Here is a 17,131-nt window from a genome sequence, read left to right on the forward strand (position 1 = left end):
TGACTCATTTCTAGTCAGAGATCAAATTAAAATGTTTAGTTTCCAAAAACAAAAGTATTAAACAAATTTTGTTTCTGATATAGGATTATTCCTCGTATCCCTTGTTATATCAGGCTGTAGTCCTAAAAATCCAAGCAGGGATCATCATCAGATTAAATATAGTAGAGTCCACAGGAACAGGACCTAAGTGGGTTTTATCAGTCATAATGTTAGATGGTTGTCACTGCTTCTATTAGTGCAATTTCAGATAATTTTGCTAACAGTTCAAATGTTTTCATCTGAAATTGTACATCTAATGGTCAGTCTACCATAAAGTGGAATTAGCTGCCAAGATAATGTCTCTCAGAGCTGAGTTGGAGGTGTTTCAGTCCAAACTTCAACAAGCTTCATTCCTGCTATGATCTAGGGGCACTGCCCACTGTCAATTAGCACACGCTTCATCCTTCTTTCTTCCTCACCCCGCTTGCTCTGGAAGTGGATAAATATGAGCTCAATCTTTGCTGGCTGCCTGCCTGCCTTCCCCTGACTGAGCCCTGCTCTCTGCCCTTGGAAATGGCTGATGTGCTTTTGAGTGTCATTATGGACATATCTCAACCTTACCCTGTACCAAAAGGTAGAGATCAGGTGGGAACAGTACTTCAGCCAAAATGATTTGTCATATCTCTCTTCACAGATGAAATCAATGCAATTTTTAACACTACTTTAAAGACAATGATTCCTGGAAAAAAAAAAAAAAAAAAAAAAGACAACTCTCAAAGCATAGGTGCCTATCAGAAGGGAAGAACAACTCGACCATTTATGTTTTTATGTTCAAAATGCTCCTACTCTAAGTATTCCATATGGGTCAAGAGCATGCACAGGGGGATGGCCGCGAGTCTTACCTCTGCATTTCTACACTGCCAAATAGTCATGACAGCATATCCTGGAAGACTGCTAACCTTTCTTGCTTTCTCTTTCCCTTGATGGAAGTAAAAGTAAGGAAGTAAAAGTTCAGCTAGAAGTCTTGGGTATTGGTGCACACAAGGACTGGAGGAGAGAACCACCATGGGTGTTACCCTACAGATTTCTCTAAAGCAGCCCTGCATTCAACTAATGAAGGAAGCGATGCTGCTGTCGTTAGACTGCTGCAATAGAACCATGATGAACAGATTTCTCTGTGGGGGATTATTTAAGGCTTTTGCAGAAACACTTCCAATTGAACAGACAACACTGAAATACACTTGTTTTCTGAAAGTGTGTCTGCTTAGCCATGGAACTTACATTCAACAGGAGACTATTACATTGTCATAACATCCAATTCCATTTACATTACCTCTTAATTAACACTGGAACATTTAGCAGCTATTAGAAGAGACTCTCAAGAGTTCTAGATTTCAGCGGAGCTCACAGGCAGACTGTATTTAGGTACTATACTGTAATAGTGTAAGATTAAAAATGTAATTTGAATTAACAAAACTAATACCAGCTTTGACTCATTCATATTTCTACAGGAAGAGTATTTCCAAACACTCCATGCTTATCTTTCTATATTCTATAGTTAAAACACTTCCCATGCTTTTAAAGAATCTTTGCAAATTCTTTCTTACCTTATTATAGATGTACTATTTGGGCTACAAGGTACTAGATAAATTAAATCTTTAAAGCAATTTATAAAGCAGATGGTTTATCTTTTTTGCTAAAGCTTAGTAAATAAAACGCTGGTTTTCACATAGCACATATAGGCACATACTTAGATATGTACCTGTACATGTGATAGAGAAAGATCAATTGTCTCTGTTTGGTAAAATGTTAATAATCAAAAAAACCCTAGTCCTAGAGTATCCATCATTAAATCGGTATATTCATAGTCCTGAAGTAAGAGGTCCACATATAAAAGTTGTTTTCTTTATGGACCTGAATGAAAGAATGCAATTTCAGATGTACAAACACATTCATAATATAACAGATCTGCAGTTCAGGTCTTGTATGAAATTATCTTTATTGCACAAATAAAAGTGTAATTTAATCCTTTAGTCATTCTGATAATTTGCAGACCATGACTCTGCTAAGCCTATAGAATTTATTAGTTTATAGCTTCAACTACTATCTTTAATTCAGTAAAATGCTATTGTAACATTAAAAAAGTCAACATCTATGAAGCTGAAATACTTAAAAAACCCCAGAAGTATTGGTCTACAGAAGTCTGATTGCAGTATCTATATATTACCTTTAATCATTATTATTTTGTTAGCTACATTAGAAACATTCTCAAATACTGAATTTCATAGCCTGTTCGCTTCAGTGCATTAGCAAATATTTTGCATCTCTGTTTCCTAAATATTTGTTTTACCTCGAATGATTTATAATATATACTGTAGCTTCAAAGTCGACCATAGGATATTTTACTGTTATGACAGAGGCATGTGCCCAGGAGTTGACATTCCCTTATTTAACAAGCAATATGAATTGCAATATCACAACAAGCAATATGCTCCCCCCCACCCCCAATACAAAAATTCTATTTTTCAAGATCAGAGTTTTGGGGTTTATCCATAATGAACTGTGACTTTAGTAAATACAATGTTTCTGTATATACTTTGTGTAAAACATTAGTATGTATCTTCTGGAAGTGTCTGAAGAGCAGGTACTTGCAGCCTACCACGGACATTAAAATTAACATTAGCACTGTAAATTTTAGGATGAAAGAAAGACTTCAAGTGGTACAATCTGAAAGCAATAGAGAAGAATATGCTTAATAATGCTGGAGAATCTTCTTGCATAGGTTTACTGATAGAAAGTTGGGAAAAATCTGGGGAAAAAATATGTAGATATTACAGAAGAAAGGTATCTTTGTTTCATAGGAGAATTTTTCAAGCAGAATTCATTTTCTTGTATAACGTCTGCTGGCATAATTTTGATAAAATATATGGTAAATACACAAACACAACTCCACAAAACAGCTTTATAGAATCCAGTATGTCATGGAAAGACTTTTAAAATAATGCTTCTATTTGGGGGTTGGGGTTTTTTTCCCCTCAAAAAGCCCTTTTCAGCATTTTCTCACACTCCACATTTTATCCAAGATATTCCACAAATCCAGATGTCAAGACATGACTGTTTTGTAAATCTTGGATAACACATTCAGCTCTATTTATCAGCTGTGTGGGAAGTCAAACTTTGTTTTGGAAGAAATTCAGTCTTAACGTTAAACCTCATATTCATTCAAGCTAACATTTTTACAGGATCTAAGGAAAAAACAAAAGCTGCATTATTCCAATTTTTAGAAACCCTCATTTGGGAAAGCATAGAAAAGAATTCACATTCAGAAGTCAGCAGCAATGCTCATAAGAATTATGTGAATATTTTGGCAAGCAAGAATAAAAGAAAGCATTTAAGAAATGTATCTATAATAGTGAAAAGACCAATGTTGGGATAAAACAGAAAAAGATTCTTAAGTGATAACTGTAGCATCTGACAAAATAAGCAAAGAGACCAGTTTTACAATGGTGAATTTAACTTTTGTAAAGCTCAGCATTTTTGCTGACTTGGGAGACACACATGCCGAACCCTTTCAGCATGTAGACCAGCATTTGGGGACTTTATTTACTTACGAATTTTTTTATGTCAAAGGAAGACAAAATTATGTTGATGACAAAAAATAAGATTTACTCCATAAAACGTAAGTATGTAAGAGGCCATTCACAATTTTAATTATGAGTTATTATCTACAGTAGTTCTTAGAACATCCTATTTAATTTGTTAAATTTAATCTCTTATTTAATTCAATTTCTGGCATTTTCCTTAAGCACACATCTTTGATTAAGATAGTGGGAAACATTTTATCTGTGGAAAAAAACACAGCAAACATAAGTTCACATTATGTTGCTTCATGTTATACCAACTTCTTTTCACACATTATACTGAGAAAACTTTCAAAACAAAATGCAACAAGTTTATGCAGTTACTCTCTGAGTTTCTCATAGAAATTTTCAAGTTATGCAAGAAACAAGAGATGTGGTGAACAAAGAGTTTAGAAAATAAAGTTCAACTGTGCAGAAGTTTATTTGTCACTTTGTTATTGAAGTACACTGTTTAATCTGGTATGTTATTACTACCAGAAAAAAAGTACTACCTTAGCTGTTTAGTTTTTAAAGGACAACAAAAGGACTGTTCTTACACCATCCCTAATGCAGTCTTCACAATACTAAATAGTAACTGCTTCCAATCAGTGTAAGTGGCATGAAGTGACATAAAACTCAAGTAGTAAGTGACATAAAACTTGAATTCAATTATCAATTCAGTCAAATGATGTCAGTAAAAGATAGAAAAATATTTCACTAGACAATATGTATAATATTGCCCCACCTTTAATTTGGCTTCACAGACATTTCTTAACTGTTTAGCTATATTTACCTACCAAAAGAAAAGCAATGAAAACCCAGCCTTCTCTTAGCTGATGCTCTAAAACTGTGCAAAGTCTGTCCCAGTGCTGCTGGCCAAGCGAACAACTTAATTACCACAGCCCTTTCAGAAGTGTTACCATCACTGAAATATAATCATTAAATATTCTAACACCCTATTCAGTTCCCTGGAAGAGTGGAGCTTACTATTTTAAGAAAGCCTGCCTATTTAAATGCCATTAACTATCCAATTAGTACAGTCTGCTCCTTGCTAGCTCCAGAGTACTAGGATAATTTTTTAATTGTTAACCGCTATTGAATAATTTTCACAATTACGCTTTTATACATTCTGTGATAATTAACACAGACTACCCCTAGAATCTCATCTTTTTTTTTTTTTTCAGAACGTAATGACAATCAGAAAGACAATCACCTCTAGAAAAATACGTGTGTGACATGGGGTAAGGCTAACACCGACGCACTCCGTCTGCACCTGCCTCCCGCAGCCCTCACACGAAAGCGCGCACTGTCCGGCGCAGCCCCGCTCACCCCATCCAAATCAAGGACCCATTCCGGCCGCGGAGCTGCGGTCTCAGGGACGACAGGCCACCGCGTCTGCGGAGCTCCGCTTACAACGCTGATTAAACCGAGAGAAATCACCGACGCCGCTCCCCACGGCTCCACCTGCCGGGCTGCCGGGCACCCGCGCAGACCCCTCAGTTCCTCCCCGGGGGGCGCCCCACGGCGCACACGGTATAGCCGCCCGCCGCCCCAGCGCGTATCTTCCGCGCAGCCGGGTGAAAACACCCTCCCCATGCCTCATGCGGATCGGCAAGTTTGTCTCCTTAGGAAGAGGCGTGCCTCCAGGCACTCACAAGGCACAGGCTCCCAGCAAGGCACATTCTTGGACATGTTGGAAACAAAGCGGAATTACCTACAAGGGCAGAGGTCCGCTTGGGGACGCCAGGAGCCGCACGCCGGCCGGCGAGACGCCCCTTCGCAATCCGCCCGCCCTGCCTCCGCAGGACGGTGCCTGTTGCACGGGCCCCGCGGGCTCCCTCCAGAGCAAAGAAAAAACTTCGCTTCGCCGGGCGTCCGCACCGCGAACGGGGCTCCGGGCGGCAGCCCCGAGCGGCAGGAGGGGCGCACAGCTCGGACAAGACCCTTCTCCCGATAAGGACAGAACTGTGCTCTGCAGAGCGGGACCCCCTCCTCCCCGCAGGCTTCCCTCTGCGCAAAACCAATTAACCCCGAACACTCGCCTTCCTGCAAAAGGCAAGGCGCAGAGTGCGGGAGCCAACAGGACCAAAGTTTGATAAATGAGCACCTCCTGCAGTGACAGATAACTACGGAGCGGAGGTACCCTCCGTGCCGTGCTGGGCAGAAGTGCAGAAAAGAGGCACTCACCTGTCCGTTGCCCCTCCGGCAGCCGCAGAGGGGAAGGTGGGCAGGCTAGAGACGCAGCCCCGCGCTCCTCTCCCGTCCTTCGGTGCCAACGGCAGGGAGGATGCCGGGCAGAGGGCCCAAAGAGCGGCGGGGCCGCCCTGGGGCGGGCGGGCACCCCGTCAGTAAAGCAGGTGAAATGGGGCGTTTGTCGCCGCCGGAAAGCAACACGTTTGGCTCTGAACTTTGCAGCTCCAGTCACAAACAAACAAATACAGACCAGGAAGGACCTCTCCCATCCGATCCCAGCCTGCTCGGCAGCCGCTGCCTCTCTTATTGGTGCGGAGGTTATTTATTTATTTGATTTCTCCCCCCCCTCCTCCTCCACATACACACACCCCCCAACCCCCTTCTCTTTTACTTCGCTTTCCCTCCCCCCTCCCCGGCCCTCCCTCCCCGCCCGCACGCCGCCGAGCCAGTCCCGGTCCCTCCGCGCCGCGCAGCGTGGCCACGGCTGCTCTGCGGCCGGCGGCAGCGGCGGGTGCCGGGCGAGGGGCGGGCGCGCCGCGGGGAGGCGGGCGCGGAGGCGGGCGGGAGCGGGGCAGCCGCTGCACCGCTGCCGGGAGACAGCGGAACACGAGCGGGAGGTGCCCCCGGATGCCCCGTCCTCCGAACCGGGGTGCGGGGGCAGAAGGATGATCCCCACCTTGCCCTGGCCACCGTAGGGACGGAGCAGCCGGGCAGGGGATGCTGGCGACAGGAGCCAGGAAGGAGGGTGGCCAGTGCGTACCGAGCGGCTGCTGCGAGGTGCCCGCGGGCCCCGCGGCGGCGTTTTGCGGCCCCCGCCCGTGGGGAGCCCCGGCGGCCGCGGTGCGGCGGGAGCGGACTTCTCCGCGGTGCGGCAGCGGCGGTGCCGGGAACGTGCGCCCGGCAGCCCCGGGCGGGAGCGGGTGTGGGTGCACAGGAGGGTACGGCTGTCTCGCCGTGTGCGCATACGGGCACGCTCGTGTCTATGTAAGTGCCTCTGTATGAGTGTTTACGTACGTGTGTCTCCGGTAACGTTGCACGAAGCTTGTTTTCAAGGAGACTCCGGGCTTGCTAGCCGCAGTGCACTTTGTGTGCATCGCTTTTACGTTCTGCTATAGCTTATGCATGACCAGTGCAGAGCAAGCTTTATTTCACCTCTGTCTTATCGACTGCTGAACCTTTGTTTACTCTTTTTATTCCCCTATACCTCCCTCGTCCCCCAAATCCACATACAACTCGAGCAACACAGCAGGTCTCACCTGTCCATTCCTGAGGGCCAAGTACACCACTACGCAAGGAAAGGCAACATAAGTTAAAAGCTGGGGAAGTGAAACTGCATGAAGGATTCCCTCCACTGCTGCTGCTGCAGTATCTGTGTCATTGCAGCTGTCAGTGGGGAAAAAACGTGTTTCTGTCCCACAGTGGCTGTTTTTATCCTGCTGTACACACACGTGACAGAATATTGACATTCTTTTCTCCTATCCCTCCCCCTTTAGAAATTAGGGTTCAAATTAGATGTCCCCGTGGTAGAAGACAGACGTGTAAAATCTGCATAGTTGGTACAAACTATTCCAGATATTCTGATGGGGGAATGAAAGGTGTTATTTGTTTGTTTGGTGTTTCATGGATAAAATTTCCACCCTTCTGCCCTGGCAGTAAACAGAAATTCTGGATGTTCTTTTTTGCTTCCAGGGGAAAAAATATTCACAGCACTATAATAAACAAAGAAGAAAATCACAAATGTGCTTAGAGAATAAACAGTTATTCAACAATATTGCTATGCAATAAAGCATAAATTACATCTCTATTTCTCTTCAGGTGACAAGACGTAGAGATGTAAAGATTGCTTTTATCCTAAGTTGGTCAATGAATTTATGTAGATTTGTCATTTCAAACAGAGAGTACAAATCTTTCTTTGTGCAGCATCTCTGTAATTCTACCTTTGTCAACTGAAGACAATAAACTTGAAAGATTAATGTACATTTTGTCTTCAGTAGTAAATCCTATTGTCAAATGGGGAGAACTTTTTATTCAAAGCATTGGATCAATAGTTGACTTTGTTTTGAAGCATTTATTTAAGAAGCTGCTTAAAAAGAATGAAGTTCATGCTCTTAACATTCTTAAAGAAATCTCTCAAAGGCAATTATTCTATTTGCCAATCTAGCGGTCACTGCCGTGTAGCAACAAAAAGCATGAAAGCTAGATGTGGAAATCCCCTTGGGATCAGACAGTGCTTTCTCAATGGAAGAAGAACAGTAGGAAATTAAAAAGTGAAATGCACTTTAAAAAAAACCAAACTGTTTGAATGTTTTAAACAGCTTCTTTTGAATAGGTGAAGTTTCATCTCTAACCAGTAAGCTTCAAGGTCAATGAAATGCAAATGACAGATGTGTTCCATGCCTGAAAAAATTCCACCAACTTTAGGTAACATTTAGTGAGCAATATTTTAAAAAGTTGACTGTCGGACTTTTACTTTAATCTGTAAACTCTCAGTGTTCAGCAAGTGTTTGCTTAGAAGAGTACGGAGTGTCTTCCACTGGAATAAAATACAACATTTTCAAAATATGGTAGATTAATGAAGATACTAGTTTACTAATGATGAGCCTATAATAATACTTTTCAAAGTGAGTGAAAAGACCCTCAGTGATCCGAGTTAAATTTAGTTTGACATTTATACTGTAATACACTATTTGAAATTTCAGCTATTTCACAGATCTTAAAAAGCAATTTATTTATGAGTAAAATAAGATTCTCTTATTTTTTATATGAATTCTAAGAAAAATAAGTGTTATCTAGAACCAGAAAAGCTCCTAACAAGACTGATCATATACTAGCATCTAATGCCATCAAAATGAATCTCTTAGGCAGGTGGATCCACCTCAATAGGACTTGGACTTGCCTGAGTCAAGCTAATAATAATGAATTTAGCGGCTGCCTCATGTATTGACTGTTCACCTCAATCACACAAGCAAAATACTTTTCTGTGTTTTGGAGTTGTAGATGAGAAATACACAAGAAGGCTAGGAAAAAAATTCTAAAATTAAGGAAACTGAGATGATAAAGAAAAACAGAAACATAAAAACAGAAATGAAAAAGCGAAGCTATGCATTCTAAAATTTCATCTTATGTTGTTTACTTGCCTTCATTTGACTTCTGTCATCACTGAAATGCCTGTGATCTCACACTTGGCATTTTGGTATTTCAAAGTGTTTCAAATTGAGATCGTTAAATAAAAAAAATGCAGCCCCCACTGCCACACACCAACACTCATAAAACTTTAAAACTCTTTCTTTATTCGAATATAATAGCCTGTTTTCTGTCTGGACTCTTAAAATTCTTCTTCTAAGGGCTTAAAGAGCTGCTAATATTACATGTAACTGCTGATACACATTCTGTGCATGATGTTGTACTTCAGAAATGCATCTAATGATTTCAGCAGAAAATTAACCATATGTGTTAATATTTTCAAATACTCAAATCAGTAAAAACTCAGCAAATTCTGTTTAAATATCAGGAGACACAGCTCATCAGTAAGAAGTATCTCCAAAACAAACACTGATTTGTACCCCCAGCCATTTTATCTGCGCAGGAAACTTTTTACAAAAAAGATGGATTTTTCTTCCACAGCTAAACAGGTAAATTTCCACTTCTTTTTTCAGTTGCTTTTCAGGTAACTGAAATGCTTTTGATCACAATTTACAAATATGTCAGGCAAAACTGTGAGCAAACTAACAAGAATATATCAGACACTTTGAGTTTTAAAATTGTGTCAAGAATCATATGCTGGCATATGTTATAAAGAATCAAGAATTCTACATGAGTGCATGTTAAATTTGTGGGTGGATAACACTGGATACATTACGAAATCTTACCTAATTATTACAGTCCTATAAAGACTTAGTGAACAGGTTTTTCAGCTAGCCAGGATTTGGAATATTTTACTTCTGTGAGGATTTCAAAGGCAGGAAAAGGTAGAAATTCACTCTTTTTCAGACCCAATAAGGAAACGGTTGCATTTACCTTAGCCTGTCCAAGGGCTACATAGAGGATTCAGTGTTTGGCCTGTTCTTCAGTTTCCACAAGCAAAGATTAATATATATGATTGATTAGGAGAAGCAAGCTAATGTTGCATGTCAATAAACAGATCTAGAAGAGGGAAAAACCATCAATAAGACTGGAAAAAAGAAAGCAAATCTGTAACCTTTTAAGGCTACTCTGTTAGAGGAAGATTATTTGCTTCCCTGTAAATTAAACCTTTAAGTTGAGGTGAAATGAATACATTTGAATGTTAAGTTCTGGGTCCGACTACCCATTACTTTTCCCATTTGGCTGGGGGAAAATTATTTCTTGTAACGAAATGTACAACCACAGAGGAGGTCAATGGCTTATACATAAAAGAGAAAAAGCAGCTGCCTTTGGTACTGGGAGTTGTTTACAATCTGTTTCTATTCTGGAAAATAAGATCTGCATCTTCTGCCCTCATGGCAGTCTACAGCTACTCCAAGGAGGGCAGCAAAGAAGAAGTGTTGATCTCCTCTCTCTGGTGACCAGTGATAAGACACGAGGAAATGGAATGAAGCTGCACCAGGGGAAGTTCAGGCTTGGTATGAGGAAAAGGTTCTTCACTGAGAGGATGGTCAGTCACTTCCAGGCTTCCCTGGGAAGTGGTCATGGCACCAAGCCTGTCAGAGTCTGAGGAACATCTGAACAATGATCTTAGTCATGGTTTAGTTTTAGGTAGGTAGTTCTGTGAGGAACAGGGAGTTGGACTTGATGATCCTTATGGGTTGTTTCCAACTTGAGATATTCTATGATTCTATTCTATGAAAGACAGGGATGTCACATGGGACATTATCAGTACTGTAACTTTTAAACACATCATGTTACCTGTGTCCCTGAACAGCCAGGAAGAGCTGCTTCATCTGGTTCAGATGCACTGGTAAATTTTTGTGTATGTCATAAAGGGAGCTGAAAAGTGTACTTTTTTGTATATTTTGAGGATACTTGAATATGATTCACTGCAGCGATATGTTCTAATTGTCATTATTTTTTGGTATTTGTCCAGAGAATAGCCCTGCCCAGGTCAGAGCTGTAGAGCTGAACCAAAAAGCTTCCAAAGTGATGTGTTTATGAGCATGTTGATGGGTGATATACTGGTGCAAAACGTGTCTGAAGTGCTGAAGTTGAAACTGATGTGAGTTGGATTAGAAATGTTCAGTTGATCCTGAGCAGTGTGGTTTTCCTGATTTGGAGTTAATCAATGTTTATCATCCCCTCTGTAATAGAATACCCTTTTTCTGTTTTGTTTTGTTTTGTTTTGTTTTGTTTTGTTTTGTTTTTTCTTCCTGCTTAGGATCACAGAATATCTCAATTGATGATCCCACAAGTATCATCAAGTCCTACTCCCTGCTTCTGTTTTCCACCATACGTCTTCTAAAAATATTTGGTACCATAAATGTTCAGAATAATTTTTTTTTTTTTTTCCCCCTAGTGGTACATACTTTTTATTCAGCACTCAGCTACTTCCTGCTGGCTGTGTAAATATTGACATAAAGGTAGACATTCTAATAAGCAAGGCACAAAAAAAGTCTTGTACCTGGAAAGATTAATTGATATAAAGGTTTAAAATAAGATGAAGATAAACTTTCTAATTCCCTGGAATAGGGAAATAACCAAAAGTGAAAGATATTTGCTATAATTTCCAGGTTACTCAATACAATACAATAGGACATGGTGAATGCTGATAGTTTAACTGTGCTTAAGTATTGTTAGGAAGAAGAGTACAGTGAAGGGTATAAAAGCATAGACAACATCTTTGACTCAAGCTCTGTTTTGAGCCACATAGTGCCAGATGTTGGGAGAGTTTTCAGATAAATCATCAGTGTATGCTTGACTGGGATTAGACATCACCTTACAGGGCAAACAGCTTTTTGGCAAGGAGGGGTACTGGGTGAGAGGGGTCTTTGATTTGGTCCAGTCTGTCTGCTCTTAATGGTTTTTTAACCTTTTCTGCAACTCATACTGGAATCAATGATGCTATTTCATTGCAGTGGTTCTACTGAGTGTTTTATAATTATACGCACATTTCAGTGAAAAGGCGAACAAAAAACCAAAACCAACCACAAACAAACAACAAAACCCGCACCACATTTAGAAAAAGCAAGGGATTATGAATTTAGAAAATCAAGAAGCTGCAATGGAAACTGTCACTGTATTAGTAAGAACTGATGTTAACAAACAAAATTCAAAGATGAAAGCTCATAGGTGGTAGAGGAGTCTGAAAGAGAGCTTACCTGTTAAAATTACTTGTCTGAAGTAATACATTTCACAAATAGAATTTTGGTATAATGACAGATATTTGACATTTATAGGTCGAAAAGAAAATGTTTGGGCTTCTACCACTGTTCAAATAGATGTAATAATTTTCATTTTAGTTTATTTTGTTTTGCATTTTGAAATTGTTGTACCTACTGACTTCATATCAAGACAGTAAACCACGTGTTATACTTTTTTACATCCAGCACTCTTGATCTGAAACTAGTATGTTTTGCAGACTTGTGCTCTATATTGCTCCAGTGTATGCAGCCAAATAGCTGCTAAAATGGCCATTTGCAAAATTATTTATATGCACAGGACTCATGTATATAGCGAAGCTTTAAAAAACTAGATTGCCACAGAGAGGAACTACACTCAGTAATGTTGAAAACCACTTTAGTTTTCAATTCCTAGTAATCCCTTCCTTGCTCGTGGACTTCCTGGTCTGCAAACATTTATGCAGATGCTCATTTTTTCTTTTATCTGAAATTTGATATTTAGACAATTTGCTTATAGCTATGGGAAAAAAAGATGGTTAGAATACTTAGTCTTCTAAACCTGATTTTTTTTTTTTTTTTTTTAATTCCTGTTTTCTTAGGAAAAATGAAATTGCTATTTGAGAATTCAATTTAGGAGATGTATATCTACATACTCTACATGCATTCATTCCACATTGGACTGTATTGGGCTACATAAAAATGAATTAATTATTGTAATGTGAGTTTACAGTTGCCTAGGGACCAGTGGTTTTAAGTTGCTTATACTTATTGTTGGTAAACAGAGAAAGATCCTTAACAATAACGTGGAGAACTGATACCTCAAAGAGACTAATTTCTCAAAGTTAAACATGTTCTGAATGACATTCTTTGGAGATAAAAGTATGGGTAGACATGAGATTGTGATTGAAAGGTAAATTAAAGAAGAAGAAACTTAGTAGCTAGCCAAATCACCACTGTACCATGATTGAGAAAAACAACTTCTAAAAACCCCAACTTTGTTTGGTGACAATATGAAGACAGCAGTTAGAAAAAAATGTGTTTATAATATCACAGTGTAAACAGTGGAAGGAAAATACAATTTGATATGAACTAGAAGCTGTGCAGTGGAAGTGAGACCAAGGAACAATCTGTGGCTTAGTTACAGACAATAGAATATATTTTACATTATATTAGGGGAAAAAAGAAATATCTCCTTATGTATATAAAGGGCACAATTAAAAGTTTAAGAAAGTCAAATTGTGAGTAATGACAGAAAAAAAGGAAAGTGTTCAATATCTATTTCTTTTCCATTTCTGGAAAGAAGTAGGAGAGTGCACTCGTTTTCCATAATGATGGTGAAGTATTTTCCAAGCAATTAATTTCTAAGGAAAGCATTAAGCAGTATTTTTATGATGAATATTTGAAAGCAGCTGATTCAGATGAACCAAATTCAGAAGTAGATATATACTGTATTCATTTTAGAGGAATGTTGGAATACTCTAGAAACTCCTGGAAGCAGTGAATGTAATATTAAAACTTAAAAAAAAAAAAAAAATAGAAACCCTAGCAACGTGACCCACGTTGTAAAAGAGAAACCAATAGAATGGTGAGGTGGGTTTCTATACATAACAGTTCAAAAGCTTTGAATACAGAGCATTACTGCTAGAATTCAAGGAAGGAGGCTTTTGGATGATAAAGTCTTGTCAAACAAATGTGAATTCTTTCTTTGAGAATGTTAAAAGTTTGGCTGATACAAGTAAGTGCTTTTGTACAGCTGCCTGGATAGTTGTATGCTTAGAAATTAGATATAGAAGCTACACTTTCAAAATCAAGATTGTACCCTTGAAAATAATTATTCTGAAAATAATTAAAAGGTCATAACACACACACACAGTCTACCATGTTGCATTTAAAAGGCTTTTTCTCTTTATTTGTTAAATATAGAAAAAAGTGGTGGTTAGGAGAATAAAGATTAAATTGTTCACATGTAGAGTTTAGATAAAGCTGATAAAAGAATGTTACATCAGGTCCTTATGCCCAGACAATAAAATGAAGCTGAAAAGTAGAAGACTTACAGAAAAGAGCCTTTAGTGCTTGGAAACTGAAGCAAATGTCTAATACTGAGTATTGGAAGAGATAAGTTAGCTGTTAAGAGAAAAAAATATCAGATACTAGTGAATTTTTCAGTCTAATGGAGAAACACTTCATAGTCTCTCTTTCTCGAGATTGCTACCAGAATTCTTTAAAATGTAAATATAGTATGTATTTTTCATGATGAGACTGACTATAAGAACAAACTCCCCAAAACAATGATAAATTCTGCATTCCTGCAGGTACTCAAAATGGGGATTTGTCTTTTAATCAGGTACAGATTATGCTTTAACCAAATAAAATATTTAAATTCAAGTCTGAGGCAAATATAAGGGCTTATGATATACGTGGTTCTTTCTGTCCTTGAATACTCCGATCAATGTGATTTTTAAGTGTGCAATTTTAATTGTTTTAAAATAATTCTGTGTCTTTGTGGAACAACGTGTTAACTCATGTTATTTAGCACCAAGCTTGCATGTAACACACTTTTCTTGTGCTGGTGTGGATAGCACTAGGATTTTCACCTCATGCTCCCCTTTCACCTTCTAATACTCCCTTAACTGGTTGTTAAAGATTTTAAAAGATTCTAAACCTTTTGTATATATAAAACTGGTCAAAGTTATGTCCATATATTCTAATATTAAATTAAAATAGGTACTAAGTATTCTAATACTATATTAGAATAGGTACTAAATTATTTTATAGATATGTTAAAGTTTTAAACTGAGAGGTACTTTATTACATTTTGGAATTTTAGAGCAAGGACTTGTATTAGAGCATTACAATTCACTTTTAATAATGTGAAAGTAAAAATCACAGTATTAGATCAGACCATCATCATAAGATTTTTTTCAGTCTCATTCCCATCAGCAAGAAATATCATACTGGATAATTGCATAATAAATTCCCCATAAAGGACGTCATTTATTCTGCTCATACCTCACCCTCACTAATGAATGGGCAAGGATGCCCAATAGCTATGCATGAAATCACAGTTTGTTTTGACTCATTTGTATTTCTCTCTTATTCCCACCAAGATATCTTTGCCCTTCATTTTCTAAATTTCTGTTCTTCACACCACCCAGCTGAGCAGTGTACCAGTCCTAATCAGTTTGAGATAACTAGCGAAAAACTGGTTTCTACCTAGACTGTGTTCTTGACTGAATTAAATAAACTGCGATGTCCAGCCTCCACAGCTAACCTGTAATGCTTTGGATTTTTATATTTCTTTTTTTAATTCAACATAATCAGTCAATTTCCAAGCCTTAAACTTTATTTTCCAGTTATATTTTCCGTGAGCTTTAGCAATCTGGGGTCTTGCTACCCAAAAGAAATCCTCACCATGTTTAAGGTTATGTAGTGACCAATTCAGGATAACACCTCTCTGGACTGATTTTTCTCCATGTAAAATAGTGTGTCAGCTGAGAGAAGGAATTTTTAGTAATGACCTCTGAGGGAAAACAAGCTGTTTTGCTCAGGAGAAAGGGAAGTGCCTTTTCTCCTTCCCTGAATGTACATGATTTTGTCATCTGCTGAGTTTCTGCCCATATTACTCGCCAGAGGACTCAGCTTGCTTGTTGAAGCTTGCCACTAAATAGATTACAAGGTTGACACGCAACGTTCTTCCTTTCTTACGGTAACTGTGACAAATATCATTATCCATAGCTACATCTTACTGTTTTTATCCTCTTCTTTTATGTATATTCCTACTCTACTACTATGAAATTTTAATGCACTGAATTACATAAGTCAATCATGCATTTTGTTTAGACACACACGTATGTAAATGTAGATATATTTATATAAATGTCTCTGTGTGTTTTCATTTTGTTGCTTTTAAATGTCAATAAACCTATTTATGCTCTTTCTAGACAAGAATGTCCGATTTCTTTTGAATAATTTGCCAGAGAACCTAAAGGAAATTAGCAGTCTTATGTCCCACATTTAAAAGTCCTTAGACACCTGAAAATGAAACTTAAAATGTTAAAATCACGTAAGTGTATTTGGAAATGCTGCTGTGCCTCTGTGATATCTGTCATTCTGTATGGTTTAATTGTGTGCCCTCATACTAAGAATCTTTATCGTGTCTCCTTAAAGAAAAATGTTTCAATATGCAACCTTCAGTTCCAATCCCCATCTGTTTTGTGTTCTATCTTTTTCAAAATGGGATAATCAGTATTGAAGTTCACATGCTGCGGGAAGAATGACATCGAAGAACATTGTAAGTTGTTGTTTGGTTTTGATTTTGCATGTACATATATATTACATTATTTCTCTAGAGATATTTTTCTGTTGTTGTTGTTGTTTGGGATTTTTTTTTTTGATGTTATAGGATTTTTCAGAGCTTTACATGCTACTAGCCAGAGATGTAACACAGCCTTTTTTTCAATTCAGTCACTATAGAAAATTATAACCGGTATAACCCTCCATTGTTTCTGGGTTGCTTAAAATATTGTTCTTAATATATGTTAGTTCATCCTTTAACATTGAATTTCATGTTTTCTCCACTCACCTGTCATCTTGACATTACAACTCATACAATTCTATGTCCTCTGAAAATTTCAGCATCTGCTTGACCCTTTACAGGAATAAATGTATAGTAAATAATGTGTTAATTAGCATTAATATTAACATGCGAACTGCTGCAGATAATGAAAACTCATTATTTAGTTTCTCTTTTATATTTTCTCTTTTTTTTTCTCTCTTTATCCAATTAAACAAGACTTACTGCATGATAAAACTTTTCCTCCTGTACTATGAGCAGTCACAAGAAATTAAAAAAATATATATTTTTTTATATTACATAACATAAAAGTATATACTTTAGCTCTCCTTAGTAGAAGATACTCCTGTTGCACTAGCAGTGTACAAATTAGGCAGAAATTCATAATTGTTTTTTAATGTTTTCCTTTGTCATAACCTTTTAAAGCAATCCTTTTTGACTGCTAATATCCATGA

At 38.4% G+C, this 17,131-nt stretch overlaps 1 protein-coding gene across 19 annotated transcripts in view; it reads right to left on the reverse strand.

Moving 5' to 3' along the window:
- TENM3 (teneurin transmembrane protein 3) overlaps window positions 1-6,100 on the reverse strand; it is a 1,336,783-nt gene extending 1,330,683 nt beyond the window's left edge. For 10 of the 19 annotated variants that reach the window (XM_071807672.1, XM_071807666.1, XM_071807668.1 and 7 more), the window contains exon 1: window positions 5,787-6,099. The gene's annotated coding sequence lies outside the window, so the exon portion shown is untranslated. Of the gene's footprint in view, window positions 1-5,786 lie in introns of all 19 variants that reach the window. The other 9 variants (XM_071807678.1, XM_071807677.1, XM_071807676.1 and 6 more) reach the window with 2 other exon arrangements.
- Between the last annotated feature and the right edge of the window lie 11,031 nt (window positions 6,101-17,131).

The sequence above is a fragment of the Patagioenas fasciata genome, chromosome 4 (genome assembly GCF_037038585.1).
Source record: "Patagioenas fasciata isolate bPatFas1 chromosome 4, bPatFas1.hap1, whole genome shotgun sequence".
Classification (NCBI taxonomy): domain Eukaryota; kingdom Metazoa; phylum Chordata; class Aves; order Columbiformes; family Columbidae; genus Patagioenas; species Patagioenas fasciata.